The sequence below is a fragment of the Trichosurus vulpecula genome, chromosome 3 (genome assembly GCF_011100635.1).
Source record: "Trichosurus vulpecula isolate mTriVul1 chromosome 3, mTriVul1.pri, whole genome shotgun sequence".
In the NCBI taxonomy this organism is placed as follows: domain Eukaryota; kingdom Metazoa; phylum Chordata; class Mammalia; order Diprotodontia; family Phalangeridae; genus Trichosurus; species Trichosurus vulpecula.
Window position 1 is genome coordinate 401554924 of NC_050575.1, and position 8665 is coordinate 401563588.

The window sequence follows — 8665 nt, forward strand, 5'->3', positions numbered from 1 at the left end:
CCTCACCGCAGTGGTTGTTGCAAATGTTCTCTCATCTCCTCTACTTTGCAGGGGAAGACTTTTTGCCACGAGGTCCCTCTTCTCCCCTTCTTCTTATGTTAAAACCCCTCAGCATCATCACTGAAGGACCTCTGCCTTCTCTCCAGTCCCTGAAGAAGAGGTGACCCTTCTTGATAAGGCCAACTTATTCACACGCACTTTTAATCCCATTCTATCCCATCTCCCTCAACCAAGTGCCCCATTGTCATACCCACCCTCTCGTTAGTCTTAAATTTCTCCCTCTCTACTGGGTCCTTTTCTGCTGCCTACAAATTATACCTGGATTTCCCCTATTCTTGAAAACCAAAGCAAAAAACCAACCTCACTAGATCCTATCATTCTCTCATAGCTAATTGTCCTATGTTTCTCCTTCCCTTTTCACCTAAACTCTTGACAAAGTGATCAACACTCTCTTCTAGACCTTTTGCATTCCAGCCCTCTTTTCTGAACCTTTCATCCCTCCACTGAAACTGCTCTCTCTACAGTGACCAACATTCTCTTAATTGTGAAATCTAATGGTCTTTCTCAGCATTGTTCATTCTTGATCTCGCCATAGTATCTGACACTGTTGGCCACCTTCTTCTGGGTTCTCTCTCTTCTCTGGGTTTTTGGTGATATTTCTCTGGCTTGGATCTCCTCCTGCCCATCTGACTTCTCTTTCTCAATTTCAGGATCTTCCTCTGTGTCATGGCCAATAACCATGGATGTTTCCGAGGGTTCTTCTTTTATCCCTACATTGTCTCTCCTCCGGCATCTTTGAGGACAGAGACTCTTGTCTTTGTATCCTTAGCTCTTAACTTGGTACATGGCACACAGAAGTACCTAATAAAGTCTCATGGACTGGTAAGGCCTGGGCTTGGCCATGACCACTATAGAACTTTCCTACTCCATCTTCCACAATCCCATAAACTATCCATGTTATTATTATTGTTAATATCATTATTATTATTATTTCCACAGGCTATCATGCTGTTAAAATTAATTTTAAGATAATTGTTCTCATGTTATTTGGTAAAAATATATTATGTTATAATTACATATAATTATACCACATAATATTATTGCATTATAATATTTAATATATAAAATTATAATATATCATATAATTACAGCAAAATATAATTATATAACATATATAAAATTCTAATATATTATATAATTATATTAAAATATAATTATATTATTTATTATAAATAAAATTATGATATATTATTATGTATAAAATTATGTCATATTATATAATTATATTATACTATATAAACCTTATATAAGGTTCTTTAATTTCATGTACTGATTATCAAAGGGCAGTGATATGAGTGATTCTCAGTCCTTTACTGAGGATAATTTGTACCTTAGAAGAAACATAAAAGATGTCAACTTATAAATAAAATTATATAACCATAATCCTGCTTTCCATTTTTAAAAAGTATTTACATCCATAAAAGTACTTTGCAGCGTACTATGAGATGGATGAAAAGCCTGAGAGACAAGAGTTTCTGGGCACTTAATAATTAATTTATTAATTAAGCTAGCAAATAATAAATTGATGGTACGTGGTCTCTTTCGGTAACCAAAGACAAAACCATAAATGCTTTTGGAAAAAGAGGTGCCCCACCAGGTGAAAATAAACCCTGATTGGTTAACAAATAATGAGGGGGTAGAAATAGTGATGAGGAGGTAGGCCAAGAGTCTTCAGCTCCTCTTGGTGAGAATGTGACTTGATCACGAGACTCAGCCACCTTCAGCAATCCGGACAAAGAATTCATCTCTACCCAGACCACTCTGGTTGGCTTTCTTCTTCATGAGTTGGGTCACCCTAAATTCTAATAGAAGGTTCCAAGGATAGGGGCTCATTTTGTAAGGGCAAGAATTCACCTACAGTGGATTCTGTACGTAAGATCTTCTGACTGGATGGGGTGTCCCGCCCAAGATAGAAGAGCATGCACCCAGAGGATTTGGGCAATCTCATCCATCAGCAATGTCTTTCAGAGACTGACTGACCTACAGAGCTGGTCCCTGAATGAGGAAATAGAAAGGAAACACTTCGATCCTAATTTAATAATTGGTTATTAATAGAATAGAAAATAATAATTTCTCTCAAGTACAGTTTTTAAAAGTCTCTCCTCCCCTTACTCCCGGGCCTTCTCCTGCAACCAAGGGGCCAGAAGGTCTTAATTTGTCACAGGTAAGACCTCCAAGGCCATCAGAGGATACCTGGGAGGCCTCTCTCTCCAGTCCTATTCAGGTACCAGAGCAAGCAGGTGGGGTGAGAAGGGGAGGGAGAGAAGCAATGATATCTGACCTAGATGGGATGGAAACAACGCTTTAGGACCTCAGCAGCAAAAATAGTTCTCTCTACAAAAAGTGATTGTAATTGAGGAAAAACACGGAGTTGGTTGTAATGAGGTCTTAGGTATTCCCAAATTGCTAAAGGAAGTTGTATAGTTGCATTAAGTTTGTAGATCTGGTTTGTAAGATGAGCACTCCAGAGACCACATCATTTTCTTGAGGTGCTATGAGTACAGGTTGAATAGCAACCACCAGCTTAGCTCTGAAACCCAGTTTGTGAGTACTTGCAGCTAACGAGCTTGGCTAAATAGTAGGCTAGGTGGCACAGTGGGTAGAGCACTGGACCTGGAGTCAGGATAGTCCTGAGTTCAAATCTGGCCTCAGACTCTTACTAGCTGTGTGACCCTGGACAAGTCACTTAACCCTACTTGCAGGGTCAGAGGGTAGGCACAGTTTTATAGCCCTTTAAGCATAGCTCCAGATTGCTTTCCAGAATGGTTGGACCAGTGCACAACTCCACCAACACTGACTTATGTCCCAATTTTTCCACATCATTTGTTATTTGCATTTTTTTTGTCATGTTATCAATCTGGTAAGTGTGAAGAATAAGATGAAATCTAATTGTGATAAATGTGAAGTGCTAAACTTTGGTTCAAAAGACAACTAGAAAGAGCTCTAGGCCTGGAGTCAGGAAGACCTGAGTTCAAATCTGACTTCAGACACTTACTAGCTGTGTGACCCTGGGCTAGTCACTTCACCCTGTTTACCTCAGTTTCCTTATCTGTAAAATGAGGATAATAATAGCACCTACCTCCTGGGGTTGTTGTGAGGCTCAAATGAGATAATTGTAAAGCACCTGGCACATAGTAAGTGCTATATAGATATTAGCTACAATTATTAATTTTTTTGCTAAAAAATGAGCTCCAGAAGTTCAAAATGGGGTAGGCTTGATTAGGTAACAGTTTTCCTGGCAAGGCATCCATATGGTTTTTAGTGAATAGGTAGCTCAGTATGAGTGAGCAGGGTGAGAGAGTGACCAAAAAGATCAATGTCATCTTGGGCTACAATGACAGGCGTGGTTTTCAGGATTTGGTCCTCTGCCATGATCACGCCACAATCTGGACTACCCAAAATCAATTTTGGAAAACACATTTTAGAAAGAGTATTGTTAGGCAGCTAGGTGGTGCAGTGGGTAGAGCCCTGGTCTTGGAGTTAGGAGGACCTGAGTTCAAATCCAGCCTCAGATACCATGTGACCTGGGCAAGTCACTTACCTCCGATTGTTGATCTTCCCCTACTGTTGACTTTGAAAATATCCAAAGGAGGGAAATTAGAATGGTGAATGGTCTTGAGTCCATATCATATAATGATTGGTTAAAAAATTGGGGCTGTTTAGCCTGAAGAAAAGAAAACTTGTGTGGGGATGGAGTGTAACAGCACACATGATAGTAGTGGTCTGGTATCAGAATGGGTCAACATAGAAAGATAAATCATAGCCAGCTGCCACTCAACAATTTGGGTATGGCCTTTCCACTCTGAGTTCCTGTCATCCTGTATTTGGTTCTGAATACCACATTTTAATTAGAACAACTCATTAAAATGATTTGATATCAAGAATCAAGATATCAAAAAGCCTGGGAACCTAGTCCTGTGAGAGCAAGTTGAGGAATCTGGGGATGTTTAGCCTTGAGAGATTAAGTGAAGGATAAAATAACCATCTCCAGGTGTTTGAAAAGCCAACTTGTAGAAAAGGAAATCGAAGGTCTATTTGTTCTACTGAACTGAATTGAGACCAGCTCAGTCTAACAGCCTACACATTACCAGGATTTCATTTTAAGCCAACAAATAGAGTAGAATTTCCCAGCAGTGTAAAATGATCTGCCTGGTAAATGGGCTACCCAACACTTACTTTAGTACAATATAGTTCAATATGGAAGTGTCTCGAAAGAGGCCAAATTCCTACCTTTTAGAGAACTTATAGATAGGATTCCCTTATTGATGGGAAGTTGGATTTGATAATTAATAGATTCCTCCTGATGGGAATATTCTGCTCTTAACTCTTTGGGGAGTCATCATGGAAAATGGGGTTGGTTGGTGAGTATTTGCTCCTTTCTAGTCCCTCTGCCCTGCTGAATAGGGGCAGGGGTGATTCCTTCCCAGGCCTTGCCTATGTCCTATCCGGGACCTTGGTTTAGGATGTAAACTTTTCTTTGGTCCTTGTCCTTCCAGAGGCTGCCATTTTGGGTGTGGATTTAGGTTGGCCATGTTTCTTTCCCTCCTTTGGTGCCTCCAAGGCTCCCAGATGTCTCTGCCATAATTGAGCTGTCAACTCACCATGGGATTTCCCTCAGTGCCCGACACTTTCTCACCCAGTATCAACCTTTCATGCTGGCCCTCCACTAATGAGTTACTTCTTGAGGGGGCATGTTCCATTTTGGAAATGGGTTCAGGCTGATCATACTTTAGTCATCTTCTTTTGGTCACCTTCTTCATCCCCTTACCTCTATTCGCTATTATGTGTTGTTTTTCACCAATTAGAATGTAAGCTTCTTGAGGGCAGGGGCTGTCTTTCTTTTTGCTTTTATTTGTATTCCTGGCACATAATAAGTGTTTAATAAATTTTTACTGCCTGTTGCCAGTCTGCCCTTCCTGCCTTCCCCCTTCTCTTTGGACATTTGATCAGGTACATCTTTTGATAATAATTAACTACCTTTTTATCCTATAGACAATATGATAGCCCTTGGGTCTATGTGATTCTCTCTTCATTTAAAGCAATTTATATCAGAAGAAAATTTATAGCATTCTCAAAATAGTTATGAGCCCTCAGTTAGGAAAATTCCAAACATTTAGCCGCAGGCTTGGATCTGTCCCAATTTAATTTTTTGTGTACTAAGTGAACCCTTTGCTTCTCTGTTTTTGAGGCAACATCAACATACAGGCAATATTCAGGTAAAAGAAGTGGGGAGAGCATATTATAGTGTCTGTAACTGGACAGGCATGGGAAGGGGAAGTCTGAGCAGGAGCAGACTTGGGCGGGGGGTAATTTCCTTTAGTTCTTGAAGAAGTGTGTATAACTGAAAACTTCAACCTGAGTTCAGAGATGCCTGTGGATGTCGGATAGCCAATTTCAGCTTCCCTTTCCTCTGCCCCAACTTCACTCCTGGTTTCCCATTTTCTTTTCAGTTTCTGTCCACTGTTGCATCACATCACTAAAGCGTTTCCAGTTTGGATGGTCAAGTCTCAGGCAAGCAGGGCTAGTGATGCTATCTACTCATTCCTTCCACTCAGTGTGCTCTCTCTCAGACTGCACGTGGGTCTTTTTTTAAACTCTCAGGCTTGACTCAAGTTTTTCTTCTGGCTCGAAGATGAAAGCAGTCCAGAAGGCTCTCGGGACTGTGTTCCTGTGAACTACAAAACCCAGAATACCACTTGGTTCTCAATCTTCTATTATGTATAGTGTGTCTATGAACGGCTCACCTCTATGCTTTCCTGCACAGCTTCCAAGCTGTCACTCACTGCTTTGACCAACCAGTAATGCAACCAAGAGGTCTTTTGACTTGAGCTTGCTACCTCCTGTTCTTCCCAAAGCCCTTTAATGATACAGGGTGACTCAAAAGTCTCAGTGCAGTGTTCAGCTATCACTGACTTCTCTGTACGACAGAACGGATATGGTTTACTGACTATTCATTGGTGCCATTTCATTTCTTGTCTCTTCACACCTTTGCAGAGGCTCACACCCTCTCCCCAGAATGCATTCTATCTTTACTTCTATTTCTCAGCATCCCTTTCTTCCTTTAAATCACACCTCAGGTGCCGGAGTCATAGGACCTGGGTTCAAGTTTCTCCTCTCATATATACCACTCGTGTGACCTTGGAGGAATGGCTTTATTTCTCTAGGCCTCTATTTCCTCATCCATAGAATGAGGAGGTTGAGCTCGATGACCTCTCATCTCCCTTCTGGCTCTAGGTCCATGACTCTGATCTTTATCTACTCCTCCTTTTGAAGGACTGATTCCTCCCTTCTCTTCCTCTTAAACTTCCTCTTATGCATCAGGTACTGAATTATCAGAATACTTGTATTCCCTCAATATGATGTAAGGTCCTCGAAACCAATGGCTACTGTATTTGTCTGTCTGTATATCCCCAGGAGTTGTGAAATTCTTACCTGTGGGACCTTAGGTAAGACCCTTAAACTCTCAGGCCTCGGTTGCCTAATCTGTAAAACAAAGGGTTCCCTCCATCTCTAAATCTAAACTCCTAAAGTATGTATGTGTTAGATGTCTGGGTATGGATCTAGGTTGGCCATGTTGCTTTCCCTCCTTTTGTACTTCCAAGGCTCCCAGACATCTCTGCCAAAATTGAGCTGCCATCTTGTCATGGAATTTCCCTCAATGCCTGACACTTTCTCACCCAGCATCACCCTTTCATGCTGACCCCCTATTCCCATTAATGAGCTCCTTCTGGGGGGGATCCATTTCGGAAATGGACTCAGGCCTTACTTTACTATTTGCTTACTACCATTACTAAGCCTTATTTATCCATTCAAAGGAAAGATGGCAGGGTAGACTGAGATTTAAAATGGGTATGTACAATGTGGGACTTTCCTCATTTTAAACTCCTATTGATACCAATTTCCATTTAATTTAACCTGATTTAATCTTTGGTCATTTCGTTACACAAAGTACAAGTGGGGGAGAGCAAAATGATTTTCTTATAGCCAAATAATTTCTTCAGAGCTAGTATATTTGAATATGTCATATAATATAATTATATATAATCATAAGTGTGTGTTTATGTATATATGCATGTATAAGTGTGCATATATGTGCATATACATAGAAGTATACATATATGCATGTGTATATATGTACTTATATATGTATGTGGTTACACATATATGTGTGTGTGTATATATGTATATATATGTGTGTGTGTGTGTGTGTGTGTGTGTGTGTGTGTGTGTGTATCCTAGGGACTTCTAGACAATTCCTGACACCTCAATCTATCCCTCTTCGTTTTGCTTGGTTCTGGCTCGCTGGGGCTTCAGAATGACCCCATTTCAAAGGTTTTTAAGTACTCTCTTGCAGCATTGGTAGAGAAGGGTTAATTTGCTTCCTTAGCATTCCTAACTCTCGCAGCCACTCTGCAGGACTCTCTACTGCTTTATGTTTTTCTAACTTCTCTCCCTAGTAGCAAAATGAGAAGAGATCAAAAGGAAACTGGCGGACATGCTCTGCCTCGTGACTTTCTGCTTCTCGAACAGGGATTCTGCTGGAAAATGCCTAATGGTCCCCCTCTTCCAATCAGTATCTAGTTCTCTTTGAATGGCCTTTATAGGTTTTATCAGTGGAAGAGCTTGTAAAGGTCATCTAGTCCCACTCCCTCATTTTATACATGAGGAAACTGAGGCCAAGAGAAAGTAAATACTTTGATCAAGGCCACAGGTAGTAACTTGCAAGATCAGGGTTGGACAGCTAGGTGGTGCAATAGATAGAGTTCCTGGCCTGGAGTCAGGAAGACCTGAGTTCAAATCTATCCTCAGACACTTCTGGTTGTGTGACCCTGGACACATCACTTAACCTCTATTTCCTCAGTTTCTTCATCTGTAAATTGAGAATAATAATGTCACCCACCTCCCAGGGCTGTTGTAAGGATCAAACGAGATCATAATTGCACATAGTAAGTGCAACATAAATGATGGCTGTTGTTATAATAATGATATTTATTATTATTATAATTATTCGAAACTAGGTCCTCTGACAGCAAATGCAGGGTTATTTCCGTTGTGTCCCGTTGCCCCTGCACATTACCGAGAGTTGCATTCTACAGCTTGGGTCTTATTTTTCACACAGATAGCTTCTTAAATGGGCTTTGCTTTTTTTCTTCCTTTCTTACATTTAAAGCACATCTGAACAAAAGAGAGCAAAGTCCAAAAGGCACTCAATGAACAAATCAGGTAATTATCAGGTTTGTGCCACATAAAAAAGGGAATGCTAAGCACAGGGAATCCCCAAATGATTAACTTAGCTATTAGTACAATATTCAAGCCTTATTTGAATAACTTTTTTTGCAAGATTGCTAATTAACTATTTTATATGTCACCTTCACTGAGTACAGTATGATGAAAGGTTAAGCAAGATCTTTCTGGTAGCCTTTCCCTATTTCCCAGGCTGACATCAGCCCATTCCCAAGATGCAGCCATGTTCTCACTGGTAGATGCTGCTGGGTTTTTTTTGGAGGGGAGAAGCCAGGGCAGTTGGGGTTAAATGACTTCCCAAGGTCACACAGCTAGTGTGTCAAGTGTCTGAGGCTGGATTTGAACTTGGGTCCTTCTGACT